Source organism: Thamnophis elegans, chromosome 11 (assembly GCF_009769535.1).
Source record: "Thamnophis elegans isolate rThaEle1 chromosome 11, rThaEle1.pri, whole genome shotgun sequence".
NCBI classification, from domain to species: domain Eukaryota; kingdom Metazoa; phylum Chordata; class Lepidosauria; order Squamata; family Colubridae; genus Thamnophis; species Thamnophis elegans.
The window spans coordinates 8606616-8621719 of NC_045551.1; the positions used below are offsets into that span (position 1 = coordinate 8606616).

Below are 15104 nucleotides of genomic sequence, written 5' to 3' on the forward strand. Positions count from 1 at the left end.
CCCGATTGCAACCGCCACCCACTCTCTGCCTGGGTCGTTTGGAGAAGGGGCAGGTGACGGTGGCTCTGCGTGAGAGGTGTAAGGCAAGGCAGCTTGCTGCTCATCCTGCCTCTTCTCCAGACGACCCAGGCAGAGGATGGTCAGCTTCTGCTCCTGTCCCAGGAGACAGATCTGGCCAGGAAGAACACACGCCCCATTTTTGCAATCTGGGAGGGAAAAGAGTGTTTCAGGCGGCGGGCGGTTCCAGGCTGTGGGGATCGCAGATCCGTCTCCTGGGCCAGGAGCAGAAGCCTCCGCCTGGGTCATCTGGAGAAGGGTCAGGCCGAGCAGCGAGCCACCTTGCCTTACTTACACCCCTCACACAGAGCCCACTTCATCTGCCCCCTCTCCAGACAACCCTGACAGAGGGCGGTCGGTTTCTGCTCCTGGCCCAGGAGACGGATCTGCGATCCCCACAGCCTGGAACCGCCCGCCGCCTGAAACACTCTTTTCCCTCCCAGATTGCAAAAACGGGGCGTGTGTTCTTCCTGGCCAGATCTGTCTCCTGGGACAGGAGCAGAAGCTGACTGCCCGCCACCTGGATCATCTAAAGAAGAGGCAGGTGAAGCAGGCGCTGTGTGAGGTGTAAGGCAAGGCGGCTCGTTGCTTGGCCTCCCCCTTCTCTAGAAGATCCAGGTGGAGGGGTGGTTGGCTTCTGCCTGGCCTGGGAGACGGATCTGGCCAGGAGGAAAGAGAAGGCAGAGAAGGAGGAGGAGAGCGTGCTCTTTTTCCTCCCTATTCCAAAAACGGGGTTTGCAGAATAAGCCTCTGACCGAGGCAGCAAAGGTGCAGCGGCTTGCTGGGAACAGGAGGCGGATCTGACCAGGAGGAATGCATGCCCCCTTTTTGCAGTGGGGGGGGGTAAAAAAGCATGCGGAGGCCAAAAAATTGCATTGCGTTTCTGGCAGTGGATCTGGCCAGAAGGAAAGAGAAAGTGAATCTGCGGAGAAGGAGGGCGCATGCTGCACAGCTCTGTGATGTGCATTGGGGAATGGGGAGGAAAGCATTTTCGGGTGGCAGCACCGGCCACACGCCCCGTTTTTGGAATCGAGGAGGAAAGCGTTTTCGGGACAGCAGTGCTGTGATCCCCTCCCGGATTAAAAAAATGGGGCACATGGCCAAAATTTCCGCCCCATTCCCCAATGCACATCGCAGAGCCGTGCGTCATGCGCCCTCCTCCTCCTTCTCCGAGCGTTGTTTGGATCCTGCGATCTTCTATGAGCTGCCTTCCTTCTCAAGGCAGAATAACGTTCTGCTATCTTTGCAGAGAACTTCTCTTTTCTATTTTAAGGGGTTGAAAATCATCCCCCACCCCACCCCATCCCACCTCACCCCATGCACTCCAGTTAAATGTGCATAGGGTGATAGGGTTTGTTTTAAATGGAGAAAAAGATCTGTGCTGCTCGTTATCAAAATCCAAGTGGAAATGAGGATCCCCCGCTGCCTGGAACCGCCCAAAAATGTGAGGCACAGAGGTGGCGATGGCCTGTGGCAATCCCTGCAGCCTGGAACAGCTGATTGGGGGTATTACGCCGGCGAATCAGCTGCTCCTGCTGAATCAGGCTGCTGAAGCTTCCCAGGCCATTCGCTATTTGCTGCAAGTATGCTAGCCAGATTAATACTGATTGGATGCCGGTAGGCAGAGGCAGAATTTTCCCCCCCAGTTTTCCTTCCCAAAAACTAGGGTGCGTCTTAAACCCGGTACGTCTTATACTCCGAAAAATACAGTATTTTTATTTTCATAATAAATTGAACATGAAACTGATCCAATTCAGTTAAGTATAGTTTCTCTAACTGGTAAATACAGTAAGTCCATTGCCAGGATAAAAAAAAAAAGTAAAGGCAAGTCCATTAATTAATCCAATTTTAGACTACCCATCTCTCTATCTCACACACACCCACACAAAATTAAACTCTGCAAGTTTTTAAAAAATGCAAAGTCTTCTTAAAGGCTAAGGTGGGCAGCTGCCCCCATGTTTTATTGTGAAATCAGTTCCACAGATAGGCAATAATCATACAAAAAGCTCAGTCTAAGGTGTAGTTAGGGAACTTTCACATCTGTTATACGGTGGCAGTGGGAAACCTATACGTAAATTCCACAAATAAAAATTATTTCTGTTTGGTAGAGACTGCACAGAAAATAGTCCAATGAAAGTTAAAATTGTATTTTAATGACTGTAGACCAGTTGTGGGTTGCTAACCGGTTTACTACTGGTTTGCTTGTGCACGCGTGCGCATGTGCGCACGCAACGCTTCTGCGTATAAGCGTCCAGGCGGGTGTGTGTGTGTGGCGGTGCCTCCGCCACCGCCACTACCAGTTCGGCTGAACTGGGCTGAACTGGCAGCAACCCACCTCTGCTGTAGACTGACTGTAAACAAATTTAATCAGAAAATTAATAAAGGGTTTAATGTATTTTAATTGTATGCAATAAAAAAATCATTTTAATATTTGTATTCTGTTTTCATTCTTCTTTTTCAGTTAAGACGCAAAAAATAAAACACTATTATTAATACTAGCACACTGGCAATAAGATCATTTTAATCCATGTAATCTATTTAAAGTCGGCAGAGAATGGATCTATAATAATTTCTATTTGACAGTATTTATAGACCAGTTCGGTCTCAGTAACTGTGGGCATTGTACAAAAACAATCCAAACTATGAATATATACATTAAAATATATCCATATAAACATTTTTATTAAAAAAACCACAAAACCCAGATGAGTGCCAGAATCACTTTAGAATATAAAGGCACTCTGAAATTTTTAAAAAATGTTTTATGCAAACAGAATAGAGGCTAATCCCAAGGAATTATGTAATAGAGAGAGATGTTACTTAGAAGGCTGGCTTCCTGGTCCAGTCCCCTTAATCTCCTGGTCCAATCAAAATTTCCCATCAATTTTAACATGAAGGAAGGTCATTCCGTTTCCTTTCCCCCTAACCCGAGATGATTCTATGCCTTGAGTACAACCTGAAAAATGATGATTGTAACAAGTGTTTGTTGCTACATGATTGGCGGTACTAAACTGACCTTAAGGTTAAGATATGAACAGTAGTAACTGCAAAGAGATCTGGTTTGGGCACTCTACATCTTCTGTCACAGTTTTCCCAAGATACTTTCCCAAGATCAGGCACAGCAATTTACACCCAGGAAGCAAATGATTATTATTTCTGCAAGAGTTAGCAATAGCAATAGCAATAGCAGTAGACTTATATACCGCTTCATAGGCCTTTCAGGCCTCTCTAAGCGGTTTACAGAGAGTCAGCATATTGCCCCCAACAACAATCCGGGTCCTCATTTTACCCACCTCGGAAGGATGGAAGGCTGAGTCAACCCTGAGCCGGTGAGATTTGAACTGCTGACCTGCTGATCTAGCAGTAGCCTGCAGTGCTGCATTTAACCACTGCGCCACCTTGGCTCTAGTTAGGACTCTTGCTCATCTATTTCTATTTGCACTGAGTTAAATAACACTTTCGAAATTCTGCTCTTGACTTGGTGATGTTCAACCGGTTCACCGACAAATACGCGCTCGACAAAAGCGCGCCGACGAAACTGCGGGGAGAAAACCGCAAGTCCGAAATCGCACCGACGAATGAGTGCAGAAGCGCGCCAACAACAGTGCGCCAACAACAGCGCGCCGACAGAAGCACGCTCTAAACCTAACCCTAAACCTAACCCTAAACCTAATCCTGAACCTAACCCTAACCCTAAACCTAACCCTTACCCTAACCCTTACCTTAACCGTAATCGCGCTTCTGTTGGGGCTCTTTTGTCGGCGCGCCTTTGTGGGCGCGCTGTCGATGTCGCGGTTTTATTGCCGCGGTTTTGTCAGTGCGCTGTTGTCGGGCGCGCATTTGTCAGGTCACGTGTCCAACCATGTTAATATTTGAGAATAGATTAACTGTATTAAATCCAAGAGAAGTAAGCCTTTGAGAAATCATCACAAAGGTATTGCTTTCTTCTAATTAAGGCAATATTTTTAAAAAAAGATAAAGAGAGAGAAATGTTTCAAAAACTGAGGAAATGGCAAGCTATTTTAAACATTAGAATGGAAACTTAAAAGACTACCAGAGATAAATGCATTAATATTATGAACACAATCATTAAACTAAAACAAGCCATTTGAGGAAGAAATGGGTGTTCTCTGAACTAATGACTTCCATCAATACTGCCAATGGTATCACATTACTCACATCTACAATCTCAACCTTCACATTAGCTGTGTGTCTGTGTGTGTGGGGGGGCTCAGTTCACTCAACCACCAGCTGTTAGAATGTAATGAAGTAGAATTGGAAGCCAAAATGCCTCTAACAATACTAAACAATTTACATATTTGTCCTAGGACTTCTTGAATCAGTCTGGTTTTTCAATTACTGCAACGCTTCCCCATTTCTCCTTTTTATCATAATCCTCCCTTTTCAAACATCCATTAATGCAAAACGGAATAATTTTGGAATAATGATTGAAAATTGTCCAGTTTTCAAACTAAAGTAAATTATGTTTTTGATACATTCTCTGTCAAGTTGAATTCAACTCCTGGACATGACCATATTGTCTTCTTGTCAATAACACAAAATGATTTGCCAGTGCCTTTTTCTAGGATTTACTGAGTACTAAGTTTAGCCTCGTATTTCATAATGAAGTTAAGAATGCCCAAGGACGGCCATTTAACTAGCTATGCACTGTTACTGTACTGTGGTGGCCCAGCAGAAGCCATTGGAGCTGCCACCAGACTCCAACAGTGAGGGGCCCTCTGAGTCGGCTCTGGAGGAGGTGGAGGACCCTGGACAGGGTTCCGACTCCAAGCAGGGCGCAGAGAGACTGGTTGGCCACCAGGAGGCACCTGAGCCTTGAACCAGTGGGGAGGAGACAAGGGAGAGTGAGCCGGAGGCCAGTAGTGAGTTGTTCCTGGATGCATGCCATCAAAGAGCTACTCGGTGTCAGGAGCAATTATGCAATTACAGGAGGTAATTGCGCTCAGCTGATGGTCATTAGGCTCCTCTCCAGACTATAAAAAGGCTGCTTGTGACACGCCCTTCTTGCAGAAGTCAACACATTGACTAAAGAGAACGTAACTAACTTGGCAGGCTGCCAAGGTTTGTCTGAATTGCTGCCAAGGTTTGTCGGACTTGCTGCCAAGGTCCTTATCTGTTTGTTTGCTTGGCTTTCAGGCACTGGGATTCTAGTCTTGTTATTAAAGGACATTCTAATTAAGCTTGTCTCGGCTTTCGTTACTGGATGGAGGAGGGGGTCAGAACACTGTACTGTAGGAGATGATAAGGCTGAGCCCAAAGGAGGGGTGTAATGCATCATAAGCCATGAGTTCCTGTACGCCCACAAGAGATACGTACGCACAAGAGATACGTACATCATAAGCCATGAGTTCCTGTACGCCCACAAGAGATCTAAGTCCAAATCACCTTGAATGTCTTATTCCCGCTCATTTCCCTTGACCATTAATAGATCAGATTTTGAACTGCCTGAATCTCCTGACTTCCCTGGCACTTGATAGTTACCCATGAAATAGAAGACTTTTCTACTTTGGAAAAGACCAGGAGAAGTCACAGATTTAGGTTTCTCATAGTTATAAAGACAATTTAAAACGTATTCTTGATGCATACAGATATATTAGAAAGATAACAATATTAATTTATCTTTAAAAGAAGCTTTATGTCAGTGGTAGTCAACCTGGTCCCTACCACCCACTAGTGGGTGTTCCAGCTTTCATTTCAGGGGTTTTGTATAACTCTGCTTTATAAATTTTATAAAGTCAAGTTACTTCCCTACTTTATAAATCACCATTACTGTGGAACCGGTGGGCGGTCAGAAAATGTTACTACTAACAGAGATACAAAAGTGGGCGGTAGGTATAAAAAGGTTGACTACCCCTGCGATGGATGGATGGATGGATGGATAGATAAGAGAGAAAGATGATAGAGAGAAAGTGAGAGAAGATGATAGATAGATAGATAGATAGATAGATAGATAGATAGATAGATAGATAGATAGATAGATAGATAGATAGATGATAGAGTAGATCAGTGGTAGTCAACCTGGTCCCTACCACCCACTAATGGGCATTCCAGCTTTCAAGGTGGGCGGTAGGGGTTTGCTGTAACTCTGCTTTATAAATTTTATAAAGTAAAGTTACTTCCCTACTTTATAAATCACCATTACTGTGGAACCGGTGGGCGGTCAGGAAATTTTACTACTAACAGAGATACAAAAGTGGGCGGTAGGTATAAAAAGGTTGACTACCCTGCTTTATATAGTCAGGGTTCCCTGTCAACTAATGTCCAGGAGACAACTAATATATTCTTTAGCATTTCGTAACTCTTTTGTCAAGTGCAACACTTAACTCAGTGATACCATTTCCCGTAAAAGCAATTACTATGCCGTGGTCAAGACTTTTGTGAAGTAAAATGCACTTCATCAGGGGAAAGCTTGTACTATGACAAAGAATGTCAACCTTTAAGGTGTCACAAAACTTTTCATTGCATATGAAGAGCCGAAGTGGCGCAGTGGTTAAATGCAGCACTGCAGGCTACTTCAGCTGACTGCAGTTCTGCAGTTCGGCCGTTCAAATCTCACCGGCTCAGGGTTGACTCAGCCTTCCATCCTTCCGAGGTGGGTAAAATGAGGACCCGGATTGTTGTTGGGGGCAATATGTGCTGACTCTGTAAACCGCTTAGAGAGGGCTGAAAGCCCTATGAAGCGGTATACAAGTCTAACTGCTATTGCTATTGCTAAGTAAACTCCAAGTACAACTGCCCTTTGGGAAACTATTCTGGTAAGTTAACCCATTGATCAGTTTGCATCAGGCTTCGGTGGGTCAGTGAGTGAGACATCATACCCCACAATGGCAAAGGTTTCCTTGAGTTTTAAATTGTAGATTGTAAAACCTAAGTGGAACATTTCTGGTAGAAAAAAATTGTCAGTTGTAGGCAACTTGCCTACAACTCAAGAATAGACATTGAAAGTTACAAACCTAGCCGAGATGGCTAAAATATCGGCATATCTTAAAGACCATTCAAATGAGAGATATAAACGAGACTGGAAAAAATGGATTGACTATATACAAAACAAATATGGGACTAAGAAATTACAGATAGCCTATGCTTAAGATTAGGAACAATCTAAGCTGCTCAAAGTTAGTGTAACAGGAAGAAGCTGAGTTCAATGCAGAGATGTTATTAATTTCCCTTTTTTTATTATTTCCTTTGTCTTAATATATTTTAGACTGTGTTTGTTAAAAATCTATACCGTGTACGGGCTCTGGGAAGTCGGGGGGGGGAAGGGAGGTGGGGTGTTAGGGGGGAGGGGGGATATATAGTATGTGTTAGATTTTAAAGTAACGTGACTGCACTTGTATACTGTTGCTCTATAATTCCACTGTAAAAATAGAATAAGCTGAATATATTAATAGATAGTAGAAATACACCGAAGGGAGGAGTAGAGGGATAGAAGAAAGAGGGGTAGAGAGGGTGGGAGAGAGGACTGGAGGGAGGGTGAGAAGGAAAGGAGGGAGTGTACCGGGAGAGGGGAGTCGTAGAGGGGGAGGGGAAGTAGGGTAGAGGGGAAGGATGGAGGGAAGATGGAAAGTTGGAGGGGGGCGAAAGAAAGGGTGTATGGAGGGTCGAAGAGGTACATTAGGTCTTTATTTTGGGGGGGTTTGTTGACAAGAGGAATGGCTGTGTTTATTGTTTAATGTTATATGACCCCGGTTATGCACAGTATATATGTGACTGTACGAAAATGAAAATGGAAAATAAAAACACATTTACAGAGAAAAATTGTCAGTTTATTTTAAGTGAAACTTCTTAGTGGTTTTTGTATGTACTAATGCAGATTAATATACCTCGCCAAATTCTTGGAAAACAAATAATCCTTTTGCCCTTACCTTTCTTCAATGGTCTGACGCCGAAAGCTGGTATTCCTATCTAGCTTAGATTGGCTCTTTGTTCTCTTGATTGAGCCTCTAAGCCGTCTACTAAAGAATCCCTAAAAAAGACACAAGAAAGGAAGTTATACAAACCAGTATTAGTATTTTAAAATAACTTCTCTTCAAAAAACTGGCTTCAGCAATACTCATTTTATGCAACTCAAACAAAGATAATGGTAATTGTGATAATACGACTTATATCTGCCCCAGGTAGGAATTCAAAAAAATCAGTAACAGGGGAAGAAATTGTATTACATCTTAAAACTCTCTAGGAATAATAAAGACACAGGTTTACGTCAGCAAAAAATAAATTGAATAACACTATAGATTTGTTGAGAATTGCCAAACAAGGTCAGAGAGAGGGAGAGGGAGTGAAGAGGGAATGCTTATGTGGTGTTGACTGGAATGAGAAGCAAGATGGTGGGCCACGTCTGACATTTGCTTTAATTTAATAATTACACTTAAGGGAGTTAATATCTCATCAGATCTTAGCACAGATGATCTGAGATAATGAAGAAATTAATGAAGGTATCCTCTCCCTCACTGTCAGTATCTTCAATCTTTTCTTTCTCAGTCCTTATAACGTACCTATCCTTGAATCAAAAGGAAAAAAAATGTTTTAAACTTCTGGGTTAAACCTCTGACCCATTAAAATCTAGGACAATTATTGTTTAGCATGTCCGAGAAAGTTTTAACACCATTCTATAGCCTCCATTTTGCAATATATGTAGGTAAAACAAAAAACAAACAAACATGTGTCTCTGTGGTAGTTCTACAGGCTATCAGACTAACTTACACGCCAGAATGTTCCATTAAAAAAATCAAGACATGGCTATTAATAACAGAAAATTCTCTTCATTTTTTTTCCATAAAAGTAAAGTACTGCTTGTAATGATCTAGAGCAGGGCTGGCAAACTCCTGGCCCACGGGCCGGATGGATCACATGCTGGGCACAGCCATGCCCGGTTTAGCAAAGGCGGGAAAAATCCCGATACGTCATGTGACACCGCCATGACAATGTGAGTTTGACACCCATGATCTAGAGCAGTGGTAGTCAACCTGGTCCCTACCGCCCACTGGTGGGCGTTCCAGCTTTCATGGTGGGCGGTAGGGGTTTTGTCCAATACTGAAGCACTTTCCTTTTTTAAATTTAATTGACTTCCCTACTTTATAAATCACCATTACTGTGGAACCGGTGGGTGGTTAGAAAGTTTTACTACTAACAAGAGATACAAAAGTGGGCGGTAGGTATAAAAAGGTTGACTACCCCTGATCTAGAGATATCTTTGGGTGTTAAGTACAGTAGTTCCATTTTGTATTTAATTACTGTATAGCTTGAAACATATAATATTAAAGTATTTTTTTGGTATCTTTGAAGTAGAAAACTAAGAAATTAAAGAAAAAAGAATTTCAGTTACCATGCAAATTTAGCATTTAAAAAGCAATTGTTAAACTGAGCCAGGTTCAGATAATTGTAACTCAACCGAGGCAAAATTTTAATCAACACAATAAAGGACAGAATTACAGAAGTAATGATTGAGGAAACAAAGGGGAGGCATAGAGACAATAAAAGCAAGATCTATAAAAATAAAGGGCCAATGTCATTAAGAAAGCTATCTATACTTGTCCATGGTATTGAAAACAAACCTAATTAAAGGGTTATTTGAAAGAGAAGTTTTGAAATATGCTTTATAGAAGAAAGTAATCAATATATGCTTTAGGCTTTCTCCCAGAGTCACAGTAAGAACATAAGCATAATAATTTATTGCAGGGATTGTTCAGAAAAGCTAGCCTCAAACACAATCCTCAATGGAGTATGACATAAACTTGCGAGGTAAATGTAGTCCTCAATTTACAGCCCAGTGGTGGGTTTCAAAAATTGTTTGAACCTACTCTGTGGGTGTGGCCTCTTTTGTGGGAGTGGCTTGCCACCCATGTGACCGGATGGGAGTGGCTTGCCGCCCATGTGACCAGATATGAAATTATGAATTAGTACTTAGGTCGGTCCAAGTAGCTATTCAGAAACTCTGGCATTGAAGCATGCAAGTCTTAAAGCTGTCAAGTTACAAGTTTCTTGCACCCCTAAAGCTTTAGAAAAAAAAAAAACTAGGGGTCTTCAAACCTGACAGCTTTAAGACTTGTGGACTTCAACTCCCAGAATTCCTCCAGTCACATTGGCTCAGGAACTCTGGCATTGAAGCATGCAAGTCTTAAAGCTGTCAAGTTACAAGATCCTTGCACAGCTAACCCTTTAGCAGTGGTGGGTTTCAAAAATTTTTGGAACCTCTTCTGTAGGTGTGGCCTGCTTTCCGGGTCCACTGGTGGAACCTCTTCTAACCGGTCCGGTAGATTTGATGAACCGGTTCTACCGAATAGGTGCGAACTGGTAGGAACTCACCTCTGTTACAGCCATTCCTTTAGCAAAATTTGGGCAATCAAGTATAATACATCCAATTGTTAATAACTCTTCTTGCCATTGTGATCAGGAGGCTGTTATCCTACTCTTGGTTGATCACTCTTCAGGGAACTTCTAAGGTGGATTCAAAAATTCATATTAATAGCTATAGCTATTAGAAACCATCTGGTTCCTCCGCTCATGCTATCAATATTAGCTAATTATTCTAGAATTTTCTCACTATATAAAATTGTTAAATAGTTGTATTGTACACTGGTGTTTTACTGGACAAATAAAGTCTATATATTTCTGAAGTATTTTTAGAATTTCTTCAGGAATAGTTGATGACTTGGGACAATGGCACATTTCTCATGGATTGGTTTCCATAAGGAATATAAAACAGGCTGTGTAGAAGAATCCTGTACATGTTGCTTATTGTCATAGCTTCATATTATATGAGTACACCTATCTTAATTTAAATTAAAGCAATTTTAAAGACTGAGTTACATCTGCCCCTTTGACAGAAAGAGTATGGACAGAATGCAATTGTCTATCTTTTTAAATTCTTGGATATTATTACCGTAGTTACTAAAACTGTATATATCACTTCCAGGGCCGGATTTTCCTATAGGCTAACTAGGCTTCAGCCTAGGGCCTCAAGATCAAGAGGGGCCTACATTCAAATTGTTAGCAAAATTAAAATTACACTATTCTAAAAGCAGTGAACACTAAAACACTGAACCGAAAATAAGGAGAAATTCTACGCATATGACTAATAAACAAACATAAAAATGTATTGGTTAAGTTCGTTCCAGCGCTGCGGCAGTTGGAGAGCCCGCCCACGTTCCCGGCACCGGCGGTCGGGCGAAAGGCGCGGCCGCTCCCAGTAGCTGCCCCGTCGACGCGGAGCCCACCAGCGGCCAGGCAGGTGAGGGCGAGGGGGCCGGGCCGAGCCAGGCAGCTGAGCGCAGCAGGGGAGGCGGCTGGCCTCGCTGCCTTTGCCGCAGAGCAGAGCCGCCCTCCGTCGGGAGGCCAGCTATATATAATGATATATATTGATATATCACAGTAATGATGTATTTTATTGTCTCTCATGTAATTTACAAACTTAAAAATGGGAGGTGAAAGGGCCTCATAAGTGGAATAGCCTAGGGCCTCTTTTCATCTGATCACTTCCCTTAAAATTTATCATAGCAGTTTGCCCATTCTGCTTTAAAAATTATGGTCATAGAATTGTTTAAAACCAGTTAACACAAAACATACAGTTGGTTTCATAAAATAGCCAGAAAAGAGGGCAAAATCTTGTAAAGTAAGTATTACATTTTTCTTGTTCTTTTAGGGACTTTTTCCAGACATCCAATACTTTTTTCTGAAGAAGAATAAAAACTGTACAATAGCTAGCAAGGTGAAAAGAACTAAGCAAATTCCCCAGCAGATCTGATTCAGTCAGAATCAAAGACCACAATTATATTTTATATGATTTTCAATATTTTCCTCATATTTTACAGAGAAATATGGAATAAATATTACATGTATCTTGTAATAATCAGATGTTGCCAATTAATAACTGTGTCACAGATCATCAGTTACTACATTTTAGGAATCACGCTACACCTATAGGTTATTAATAATATTGATTAAATATTATTTATATGGCGCAGTGGTTAGGGTGCAGTTCTGCAGGCCACTTCAGCTGACTGTTATCTGCAGTTCAGCGGTTCTAATCTCACCGGCTCAAGGTTGAATCAGCCTTCCATCCTTCCGAGGTGGGTGAAATGAGGACCCAGATTGTGGGGGCGATATGCTGACTCTGTAAACCGCTTAGAGAGGGCTGAAAGCCCTATGAAGCGGTATATAAGTCTAACTGCTATTGCTATTGCTAAATGATTTTTTTTACATTTGCCTGTTTTGTTATTCAAAATCATGAAAACAAATATTTATTAAAAGAAAAAAGCTTCTGGTTGTTCATAAAACTTACAAATTTATTTTAATGATACTTGCTTGGCGTGCTATGTACCACAGGGATTCCTGAACCCCAACTTGAATGTCTGTATGTAATTTTTAATTTTATGAGTATTTTTATTATTGTGAATACACCCTTCTGTTGACTTTTACCACTTTAAAAATATTCTTTTCACAAGGAATAAATAAACCCCTTTTAATTTTTGCTACCTGTATAAAATAGCATCAGTTGAAATAGTCATTTAGGGAGTACTATCATTTTTTATTGTTGCTATATGGGCAATGAGCGACGCTTTAATTTTTCCCAATTTCTTATAAGCTTGTTAATGTTTTTAATTAGAAGATTATAAATGCTTCCTCATATATAATTCAGATCTTTAGTGAAATAGTATTTCTAAACACTTAAGATTACAGTGCCTAAGGGTGCAACAAGCTGCAAGTTTTTCTGGGGAACATTTAAAAAGCATCCTCTCTCTTTGAAACGTGAACTTGCTACTGCCCGAAAGGTATATTTAGCAAACTGAAGTAAACTTTAAGGTAACTTTAGCTAAAACTGGACAGCTTTCTAACGTCTTAAGACTTACAAAGCAAAATATTACCTGCAAAAGACTGTATTCTTGGTTACGTATCTTTTATGCCCCAGCTTCAACTTCTGAATTAGCCAATAGCTCTAAACTAGTGAACTGCAATGGCAAATAATAAAAATGGGGACACCTGTGCCATAAACAGATCTCATCTGTTAATTAATGGAACTTAGCAGAAAGGTCAGTATGCTAAATAAACTGTAATGGTTTATACTGTTGTTTCATCTGTATAAACTTGGTTTAAAATCTCCCCCAGCGTTATTATTATACAATTGTATCACAGCGGCCAGTTGTTTCGCCGGATTTGGCATTGGTTACTAGTCGGGCCCCACCCAGGGGCCTAGGACGTCGTAACGTATTTTCGTAATATGCGTGTAGATCCAAGCAGTGCAGCTTTTTGCATTTGACTGATGGTGATTTTGTCAATTTTTAACTGTTTTAAATGTAATTCCAGTGCTTTTGAAATAGCACCCAGTGTGCCGATTACCACTGGAATTACCACTGCTGGTTTGTGCCATAGTCATTGAATTTTGATTTTTAAGTCCTGGTATTTTGCGATTTTTTCATGTTCCTTCTCGGCGACTCTGCTATCACCTGGTATTGCAATGTCTATGATTGTGACCTTATTTTTCTCAACCAGTGTGATGTCTGGTGTATTATGCACCAGTATTTTGTCCGTTAGTATACGGAAGCATTATTATTATTATTATCATTATTATTCCATTTTCTTGAAATGAGTGCAATTTGGCCAAATAAAGCTTTTATTTATTCATACTGTTCTTTACTGCAGGAATAGAACAAAACTCAGCTGTTTTCTTTTCCCAACAGACCGTTAAGGAAGATATACATTTACTCTCAGGATATAGTAGTTACCACATAAAAATGGTTATTCCCTTGTTTTTTGATGATCCAATAGATTAAAATTGCTCTTTAACTACAAGTCCTTGCAACAGTTCATTCAGTGACCGTTTGAATTTACAACGGCGCTGAAAAAAGTTACTTATGACAATTTTTAACGCTTACGACCTTTGCAGCATCCCGATGGTCACATGATTTACATTCGGATGCTTAACAAGGGGTTCATATTTATAATGGCTGCAGGGTCCCTGGGTTATGTGACCATCTTTTGCAACCTTCTGATAAGCAAAGTCAATGGGGAAGCCAGATTCACTTAACAATTGTGGTACTAATTTAACAACTGCAGTGATTCACTTAACAAATGTGGCAAGAAAAGTTGTAAAATGGGGCAAAACTTAACACATTTCTCACTCAGCATCATAAAACTCTGGGCTCAATTGTGGACATAAGTTGACCACATAAGCGTAAGTTACCTGTACACTATTTAGACAAAATAATATTTCTATATATGCCCATTGTCAGGCCTGTAGTCATATTCCTTTTGAATCTTTGGCCTGCGACACTTTCTATTATTCCACTATGCCTTTTCTATTGTGGGAAAATGGGAGGGGAGATGGTATGGAGTTAAACGCTATGTAGCCAAAATAAAATTCCTTTCTAGAAAGCCAAGGACATCCTTTGTCTCTGCACCTGACCGGAACTGGATGGGTGGAACTGCCAGCATGGCAGTGGAAGACTGGACCATGTGATGGACTTGTGGGTGTGGGGCAAGGTCGTGAACTTTCAACTAGGTGGGGAAAACCGGGAAGCTTTCAGATTTGGGTTTTTCCCGATATGTCAACATGGCTCTCTTAATAAATTGGAACTTTGAGCAATACTTTGCCTTGGACTCTGATTTAATTTTGGATGCTATTTGGAACCCTGACACGCATATCCTTTCAAGAGTTGAAAAACCCATTTACATTTTGTGAGAGTATCTTATTACTACTGCCCAATTTGATAAGTATTGCCTCATATTGTGTATTTTCTGATGGCATAAACTGAAAGTGACTCTTAAACAGTCCCCACAACCAACTATGCAGCAAAATAAAACTTACAAGAGCAAATCTTTTCTATATTACTGTAATAAAAAAGTATTATAGCAAAAACATCCATATGCATAATTGGCACAAAGTAAACTTTGCAAGCACGCTACTAAAAAGCGGGATGCATGAAATTAATTCTGAAGGGAGCTGGGTATTTTGGAAAGATTTGTCCTATAACTTTTCGCTTACAGCCCCAAAACTAGTAACATTCAAAGTAAGTCTCAGCCTTCTAAAA

General features: G+C 41.1%; 1 protein-coding gene across 1 annotated transcript in view; it reads right to left on the reverse strand.

Annotated features, from left to right (window-relative positions):
* Positions 1 to 8038, reverse strand: part of RASAL2 (RAS protein activator like 2) — a 73988-nt gene extending 65950 nt beyond the window's left edge. Inside the window, exon 1 of the mRNA XM_032226804.1 lies at positions 7944 to 8038. The gene's annotated coding sequence lies outside the window, so the exon portion shown is untranslated. The remainder of the gene's footprint in view (positions 1 to 7943) is intronic.
* Positions 8039 to 15104: the final 7066 nt, after the last annotated feature.